Source organism: Zalophus californianus, chromosome 3, assembly GCF_009762305.2.
Source record: "Zalophus californianus isolate mZalCal1 chromosome 3, mZalCal1.pri.v2, whole genome shotgun sequence".
NCBI classification, from domain to species: Eukaryota; Metazoa; Chordata; class Mammalia; order Carnivora; family Otariidae; genus Zalophus; species Zalophus californianus.
Window position 1 is genome coordinate 26518579 of NC_045597.1, and position 9516 is coordinate 26528094.

A 9516-nucleotide genomic window follows, 5' to 3' on the forward strand; every position below is an offset into this window, starting at 1 on the left:
AGGGATCTGCTGGGTTTGGAGACTCCACACGGGGTCGGGTGCCAGAGATAGCAACGCTTGGTCACAGGCCGGGTGAGCACGGAGTGCGGCCAGAGACCAGGGAGACAGGAGTGTCTGCTTTTCTCTGGGGGCGCACTGAGGAGCGGGGCCCCGAGTTCTCAGCTCCTCCAGGCGGAGATTGGGAGGCCACCATTTTCACTGTCGTCCTCCAAAGCCATACGGAAAGCTTGCAGGGAACAAAAGCTCCTGAAAGCAAACCCGAGCAGCTTGCTTAGCCTGGACCAACAAGGGCGGGGCAATTCTGCCTCCGGCAAAGACATTTGGAAACCACGGCAACAGGCCCCTCCCCCAGGAGATCAGCACGAACAGCCAGCAAGCCAAGACCAAGTTTACCGATCAAGGAGAACGCGAGAACTCCAGCACTAGGGGAATACTGCACATAGAATTCATGGCTTTTTTTTACCATGATTCATTAGTTTTTTCAAAGTTAATTTTTTTAACTGTTTTTTTAATTTCTCTTTTTCCCTTTTTCAACCAACATCTTATCAATCCCTTTTTTAAAAAAACATTTTTATTTTTCATTTTTAGAGTCATATTTTATCCCTTCATAGTAATTACCCTTATTTTTGGCATATATATATATATATAAGTTCTCTCTTTAAAATTTTGAGATACAGTTTCTTATAACAGATCAAAATATAGCCTAAATCACTAGTGTATTGCTTTGTTCTAGTCTCCTGCCTGATCACATTCTCTCCCTTTTTTTTAAATCTTCTTTCTTTTATCAAACAACTTCTTATCGTATCAATTCCTTTTATAAAATCTTTTATAATTTTCATCTTTACAGTCATCTTCCATCCCTTCATTGTGTCAACCCTTATTTTGTACATATATAAGTCTTTCTTCCTTTAAAATTTTAGGAGGCACTTTTTTCTAACAGACCAAAATACACCCAAAATCTAGTGGGCGGAACTGACCTATGCACTAGCCTGATCATATTTGATCATATTCGGTTTTTTTGTATTGTTCTGTTTTTGTTTTTAATCTTTTTCTTTTTTTTTTCTTTTTTTCTTTCTTTTCTCTTTCTTTTTTCTTTCTTTCCCTTTCTTTTCCACTGGTTTCAGGTCTTTTCTGATGTGTATAGAGTATATTTGCTGGGGACATTGTTAACCTGTTAGCATTTTGTTCTCTAATTCATCTATTCTCCTCTGGACAAAATGACAAGACGAAAAAAATCACCTCAGCAAAAAGAACAAGAGATAGTACCGTCAGCCAGGGACCTACTCAATACGGACATTAGTACGATGTCGGACCTAGAGTTCAGAATCATGACTTTAAAGATACTAGCTGGGCTTGAAAAAAGCGTGGAAGTTATTATGGAAACCCTTTCTGGAAAAATAAAAGAACTAATATCTAACGAAGTCGAAATCAAAAAAGCTATTAATGAGGTGCAATCAAAAATGGGGGAACTAACTGCTAGGATAAATGAGGCAGAAGAGAGAATCAGCAATATAGAAGACCAAATGATGAAAAATAAAGAGGCTGAGAAAAAGATAAACAACTACAGGATCACGAGGGCAGAATTCGAAAGATAAGTGATACGATAAGATGAAACAACATTAGAATAATTGGGATCCCAGAAGGAGAAGAAAGAGAGAGAGGGGCAGAAGGTATATTGGAGCAAATAATAGCGGAGAAATTCCCTAATGTGAGGAAGGAAACAGGCATCAAAATCCAGGAGGCACAGAGAACCCCCTCTCAAAATCAATAAAAATAGGTCAACACCCCGACATCTAATAGTAAAACTTACGAGTCTCAGAGACAAAGAGAAAATCCTGAAAGCAGCTTGGGAGAAGAGATATGTATAATGGTAGAAATATTAGATTGGCAACAGACCTATCCACAGAGACCTGGCAGAACAGAAAGGACTGGCATGATATCTTCAGAGCACGAATCAAGAAAAATATGCAGCCAAGAATACTATATCCAGCTAGGCTGTCATTGAAAATAGAGGGAGAGATAAAAAGCTTCCAGGACAAACAAAAACTAAAGGAATTTGCAAACACGAAACCATCCCTACAAGAAATATTGAAAGGGGTCCTCTAAGCAAAGAGAGAGACAAGAAGCAGCAGAGATCAGAAAGGAACAAAGACAATATACAGTAAAAGTCACCTTACAGGTGATACAATGGCACTAAATTCATACCTTTCAATAGTTACCCTGAATGTAAATGGGCTAAATGCCCCAATCAAAAGACACAGGCTATCAGATTGGATTAAAAAACAAGACCCATCAATATGCTGTCTGCAAGAGACTCATTTGAGACCCAAAGACACCCCCAGATTGAAAGTGAGGGGTGGAAAACCATTTACCATGCTAATGGACACCAAAATAAAGCTGGGGTGGCAATCCTTATATCAGACAAATTAGATTTTAAACCAAAGACTGTAACAGTTGAGGAAGGACACTATATCCTACTTAAAGGGTCTACCCAACAAGAAGATCTAATAATTATAAATATCTATGCCCCAAACATGGGAGCAGCCAATTATATAAGGCAATTAATAACAAAAGGGAAGAAACACATTGACAGCAATACAATAATAGTGGGGGACTTTAACACACCCCTGACTGAAATGGACAGATCATCTAAGCAAAAGATCAACAAGAAAATAAAAACTTTAAATGACACACTGGATCAAATGGACTTCACAGACATATTCAGAACATTCCATCCCAAAGCAACAGAATACACATTCTTCTCTAGTGCCCATGGAACATTCTCCAGAATTGATCACATCCTACGTCACAAATCAGGTCTCAACTGGTACCAAAAGATTGGGATTACCCCCTGCATATTTTCAGAACACAGTGCTTTGAAACTAGAACTCAATCACAAGAGGAAAGTCGGAAAGAACTCAAATACATGGAGGCTAAAGAGCATCCTACTAAGGAATGAATGGGTCAACCAGGAAATTAAAGAAGAATTAAAACAATTCATGGAAACCAATGAAAATGAAAACACAACTGTTCAAAATCTTTGGGATGCAGCCAAGGCAGCCCTAACAGGAAAGTATATAGCAATACAAGCCTTTCTCAAGAAACAAGAAAGGTCTCAAATACACAACCTAACCCTACACCTAAAGGAGCTGGAGAAAGAACAGCAAATAAAGCCTAAACCCAGCAGGAGAAGAGAAATAATAAAGATCAGAGCAGAAATCAATGAACTGGAAACCAAAAGAACAGTAGAACAAATCAACGAAACTAGGAGCTGGTTCTTTGAAAGAATTAACAAGATTGATAAATCCCTGGCCAGACTTATCAAAAAGAAAAGAGAAATGACCCAAATCAACAAAATCATGAATGAAAGAGGAGAGATCACAACCAACACCAAAGAAACACAAACAATTATAAGAACATATGATGAGCAACTCTATGCCAGCAAATTAGATAACCTGGAAGAAATGGGTACATTCCTAGAGATGTATCAACTACCAAAATTGAACCAGGAAGAAATAGAAAACCTGAACAGACCTATAACCACTAAGGAAATTGAAGCAGTCAACAAAAATCTCCCAACAAACAAAAGCCCAGGGCCAGATGGCTTCCCAGGGGAATTCTATCAGACATTTAAAGAAGAATTAATACCTATTCTCCTGAACCTGTTCCAAAAAATAGAAATGGAAGGAAAACTTCCAAACTCATTTTATGAGGCCACCATTACCTTGATCCCAAAACCAGACAAAGACCCCATCAAAAAGGAGAACTACAGACCAATATCCTTGATGAACATGGATGCAAAAATTCTCACCAAAATACTAGCCAGTAGGGTCCAACAGTACATTAAAAGGATTATTCACCATGACCAATTGGGATTTATCCCTGGGCTGCAAGGCTGGTTCAACATCCGCAAATCAATCAACATGATACAATACATTAACAAAAGAAAGAACAAGAATCATATGATCCTCTCAATAGATGCAGAAAAAGCATTTGACAAAGTACAGCATCCTTTCTTGATCAAAACTCTTCAGAGTATAGGGATAGAGGGGACACACCTCAATAACATAAAAGCCATCTATGAAAAACCTACAGCCAATATCATTCTCAATGGGGAAAAGCTGAGAGCTTTTCCCCTAAGGTCAGGAACACGGCAGGGATGTCCACTATCACCACTGCTATTCAACATAGTATTAGAAGTCCTAGCCACAGCAATCAGACAACAAAAAGAAATCAAAGGCATCCAAATCGGCAAAGAGGAAGTCAAACTCTCACTCTTTACAGATGATATGATACTGTATGTGGAAACCCAAAAGACTCCACCCCAAAACTGCTAGAACTCATACAGGAATTCAGTAAAGTAGTAGGATATAAAATCAATGCACAGAAATCAGTGGCATTCCTATACACCAACAACAAGACAGAAGAGAGACAAATCAAGGAGTCGATCCCATTTACAATTGCACCCAAAACCATAAGATACCTAGGAAAAAATCTAACCAAAGAGGCAAAGGATCTGTACTCAGAAAACTATAAAATACTCATGAAAGAAATTGAAGAAGACACAAAGAAATGGAAAAACGTTCCATGCTCATGGATTGGAAGAACAAACATTGTGAAGATGTCAATGCTACCTAGAACAATCTACACATTCAATGCAATCCCCATCAAAATACCATCCACTTTTTTCAAAGAAATGGAACAAATAATCCTAAAAATTGTATGGAACCAGAAGAGACCACGAATAGCCAGAGGAATCTTGAAAAAGAAAAGCAAAGCTGGTGGCATCACAATTCCAGACTTCCAGCTCTATTACAAAGCTGTCATCATCAAGACACTATGGTACTGGCACAAAAACAGACACATAGATCAATGGAACAGAATCGAGAGCCCAGAAATGGACCCTCAACTCTATGGTCAACTCATCTTTGACAAAGCAGGAAAGAACGTCCAATGGAGAAAAGACAGTCTCTTCAACAAATGGTGTTGGGAAAATTGGACAGCCACATGCAGAAGAATGAAACTGGACCATTTCCTTACACCACACACAAAAATAGACTCCAAATGGTTGAAAGACCTAAACGTGAGACAGGAGTCCATCAAAATCCTAAAGGAGAACACAGGTAGCAACCTCCTCGACCTCAGCCGCAGCAACTTCTTCCTAGAAACATCGCCAAAGGAAAGGGAAACAAGGGCAAAAATGAACTATTGGGATTTCATCAAAATAAAAAGCTTTTACACAGCAAAAGAAACAGTCCACAAAACCAAAAGATAACCGACAGAATGGGAGAAAATATTTGCAAATGACATATCAGATAAAGGGCTAGTATCCAAAATCTATAAAGAACTTATCAAACTCAACACCCAAAGAACAAATAATCCAATTAAGAAATGGGCAGAAGACATGAACATACTTTTTTCCAAAGAAGACATCCAAATGGCCAACAGACACATGACGAAGTGCTCAACATCACTCGGCATCAGGGAAATCCAAATCAAAACCTCCATGAGATACCACCTCACACCAGTCAGAATGGATAAAATTAACAAGTCAGGAAACGACAGATGTTGGCGGGGATGTGGAGAAAGGGGAACCCTCCTACACTGTTGGTGGGAATGCATGCTGGTGCAGCCACTCTGGAAAACAGTATGGAGGTTCCTCAAACAGTTGAAAATAGAGCTATCATATGATCCAGCAGTTGCACTACTGGGTATTTACCACAAAGATACAAATTTAGGGATCCGAAGGGGTATGTGCACCCCAATGTTTATAGCAGCAATTTCCACAATAGCCAAACTGTGGAAAGAGACAAGATGTCCATCAACAGATGAATGGATAAAGAAGAAGTGATATATACACAATGGAATATTATACAGCCATCAAAAGGAATGAGATCTTGCCATTTGCAATGACGTGGATGGAACTGGAGGGTGTTGTACTGAGTGAAATAAGTCAATCAGAGAAAGACATGTATCATATGACTTCACTGATATGAGGAATTCTTAATCTCCGGAAACAAACTGAATGTTTCTGAGTGGTGGGGGGTGGGAGGGATGGGGTGCCTGGGTGATAGACATTGGCTAGGGTATGTGCTATGGTGAGCGCTGTGAATTGTGCAAGACTGTTGAATCACAGATCTCTACTTCTGAAACAAATAATGCAAGATATGTTAAGAAAAAAGAAAAAGAAGAAGATAGCAGGAGGGGAAGAATGAAGGGGTGTAAGTCGGAGGGGGAGAGGAACCATGAGAGACGATGGACTATGAAAAACAAACTGAGGGTTCTAGAGGGGAGGGGAGTGGGGCGATGGGTTAGCCCGGTGATGGGTATTAAGGAGGGCACATTCTGCGTGGAGCACTGGGTGTTATTCACAAACAATGAATCATGGAACACTACATCAAGAACTAATGATGTAATATACAGTGATTAACATAACAATAAAAAATTTAAAAAAAGATTCATTTCCTCATCATCTATGTGACTCTTAAGCTTATCTGTTTAGAAAATAATTTAAAGAAAAAAATCTGTGGTGCCTGGGTGGCTCAGCCAGTTAAGCATCTGCCTTTGGCTCAGGTCAGGTCTTTCAACCATTTTGAGTCTATTTTTGTGTGTGGTATAAGGAAATGGTCCAGTTTCATTCTTCTGCATGTGGCTGTCCAATTTTCCCAACACCATTTGTTGAAGAGACTGTCTTTTTTCCACTGGACATTCTTTCCTGCTTTGTCAAAAATGAGTTGACCATAGAGTTGAGGGTCCATTTCCGGGCTCTCTATTTTGTTCCATTGATCTATGTGTCTGTTTTTGTGCCAGTACCATACTGTCTTGATGGTGACAACTTTGTAATAGAGCTGGAAGTCCGGAATTGTGATGCCGCCAGCTTTGCTTTTCTTTTTCAGCATTCCTCTGGAAATGATAGATACCTAGGAATAAATCTAACCAAAGAGGCAAAGGATCTGTACTCAGAAAACTATAAAATACTTATGAAAGAAATTGAGGAAGACACAAAGAAATGGAAAAACGTTCCATGCTCATGGATTGGAAGAACAAACTTTGTGAAGTTGTCAATGCTACCTAGAGCAATCTACACATTCAGTGCAATCCCCATCAAAATACCATCCACTTTTTTCAAAGAAATGAAACAAATAATCCTAAAATGTGTATGGAATCAGAAGAGACCCTGAATAGCCAGAGGAATGTTGAAATGAATGTTGAAAAAGAAAAGCAAAGCTGGCGACATCACACAAAGTTTTGACAAAACCAAACCGTTTGCTTTGCCAGATGAGGAATATGAAATTAACAAACATGTCATCAAGCCACGGTGTTAGATATAGATTTCCTTGATTTTATATGACACGATAAATGCTTCCAGGTCTTTTAATCCTGGCATTAGGACAAACTAGATATAAATTTCACTTTACTTATGCAGAAACTTAAATCTACAGAAGCTTTACTCATAGACACACAAAATAATGAGAAAGATATTTTTTTTTAAAAGAGAGAGGAAGGGGCGCCTGGGTGGCTCAGTTGGTTAAGCGACTGCCTTCGGCTCAGGTCATGATCCTGGAGTCCTGGGATCGAGTCCCACATCGGGCTCCCTGCTCAGCAGGGAGTCTGCTTCTCCCTCTGACCCTCTTCCCTCTTGTGCTCTCTGTCTCTCATTCTCTCCCTCTCAAATAAATAAATAAAATCTTTAAAAAAAATAAATAAAAATAAAAGAGAGAGGAAGATTTTACTTAAAATCATAGCTTAGCATGTGGGAGTATAAGAGATACTTTCAGATTTCAGGAGTGACCAGAAAGCACTGGACTGATAAAAGATATTGAAAACACATATTACTGATAATTTTATAGCATTTATTTATTTTTTTTTAAAGATTTTATTTATTTGAGAGAGAGAATGAGAGAGAGAGAGAGCACATGAGAGGGGGGAGGGTCAGAGGAAGAAGCAGACTCCCTGCTGAGCAGGGAGCCCGATGCGGGACTCGATCCCGGGACTCCAGGATCATGACCTGAGCCGAAGGCAGTTGCTTAACCAACTGAGCCACCCAGGTGCCCAATTTTATAGCATTTAGAAGACATAAAGAAGAAAAGCAAATACCACTTTGTTTAAAAAATGGACAAATTATTCAAAGGGAATAATCATGAGTGGCCAACACACATTAAAGAAGATACCTAACCTCATTTCATCAAGAACATACAAATTTATAGCTAAAGTGAGAAACCATTTTATGTTCACCAGATTTGCAAATATATAATTCTAATTTAAAGTTCTAATGTGAGGTTTAGAGAAAAAAATGAGAACTCTCAACATTACGATGATTTACTTAAAATTTGGAAATGCTCAGTGAAATTGAATTTTTTCTTACTGCTAATAAAAAGAAACATACTATAAAATGGAAAAATAAATTGTGTTCATACATTTAAATTTTACAGAATATTGAAAATTAACTTACTCTAGCATTCACCTAAAGGAGTCTAAAAAATTAATTCTGAACAAAAGGAATGGCAAGACACATTAACAGCAATCAGAATGATTTCCTTAATATAAGATCAAAAGTAGGCAAAATTGTATATGATTTAGTATTATACACATGTCTGGTAATGTAAGAAGTAAAGCAAAGTATTTAAAATTTAGTGATATTAATGTGGAAGTGGGTAGGGGTTATGATATAGGAGGGATAAGGTACTTTCTTCCAAGTTGCTAATGTTCAGTACCTTAACTGGGACATACATTATTATACTTTGATATATTTTCTTTTTTTTATTATTTTATTTTATTTTTCATCATAATAAGTGTACTCTTTAATCCCCATCCCCTATTTCTCTCATCCCCCTACCCACCTCCCCTCTGGTAAGCATCAGTTTGTTCTGTAAAGAGTCTGTTTCTTGGTTTATGTCTCTATTTCCTTTTATTTTCTTTGCTCATTTGTTTTGTTTCTTAAATTCCATATATGAGTGAGATCATATGATATTTGCCTTTCTCTGGCTGAATTATTTCACATACTATTATACTCTCTAGCTCATCCATATTGTTACAAATAGCAAGATTTAATTCTTTTTTATGGCTGAATAATATGCCATTATATGTATATATACCACTTTTTTTTCCATAGTTTGGCTACCATAATTAATACTGCAATAAACATAGGGGTGCATTTATCCCTCTGAATTAGTGTTTTTGATTTTTGGGGGTAAATACCCAGAGCATGATTCCTGGGTCATAAGATAGTTCTATTTTCAATTTTTTGAGGAACCTTCATACTGTTTTCCACAATGGCTGCACCAATTTGCATTCCTACCAACAGTGCAAGAGGATCCTTTTTCTCCACATCCTCGCCAACACTTGTTGTTTCTTTGTTTTTGATTTTAGCATTTCTGACAAGTGTGAGGTGATAATCTCACCATAGTTTTCATTTGCTTTTCCCTGATGATAAGTGATGTTGGGAATTTTTTCATATGTCTGTTGGCTGTTTGTAGCTCTTCTTTGAAGAAATGTAAGTTCATGTCTTCTGCTCAT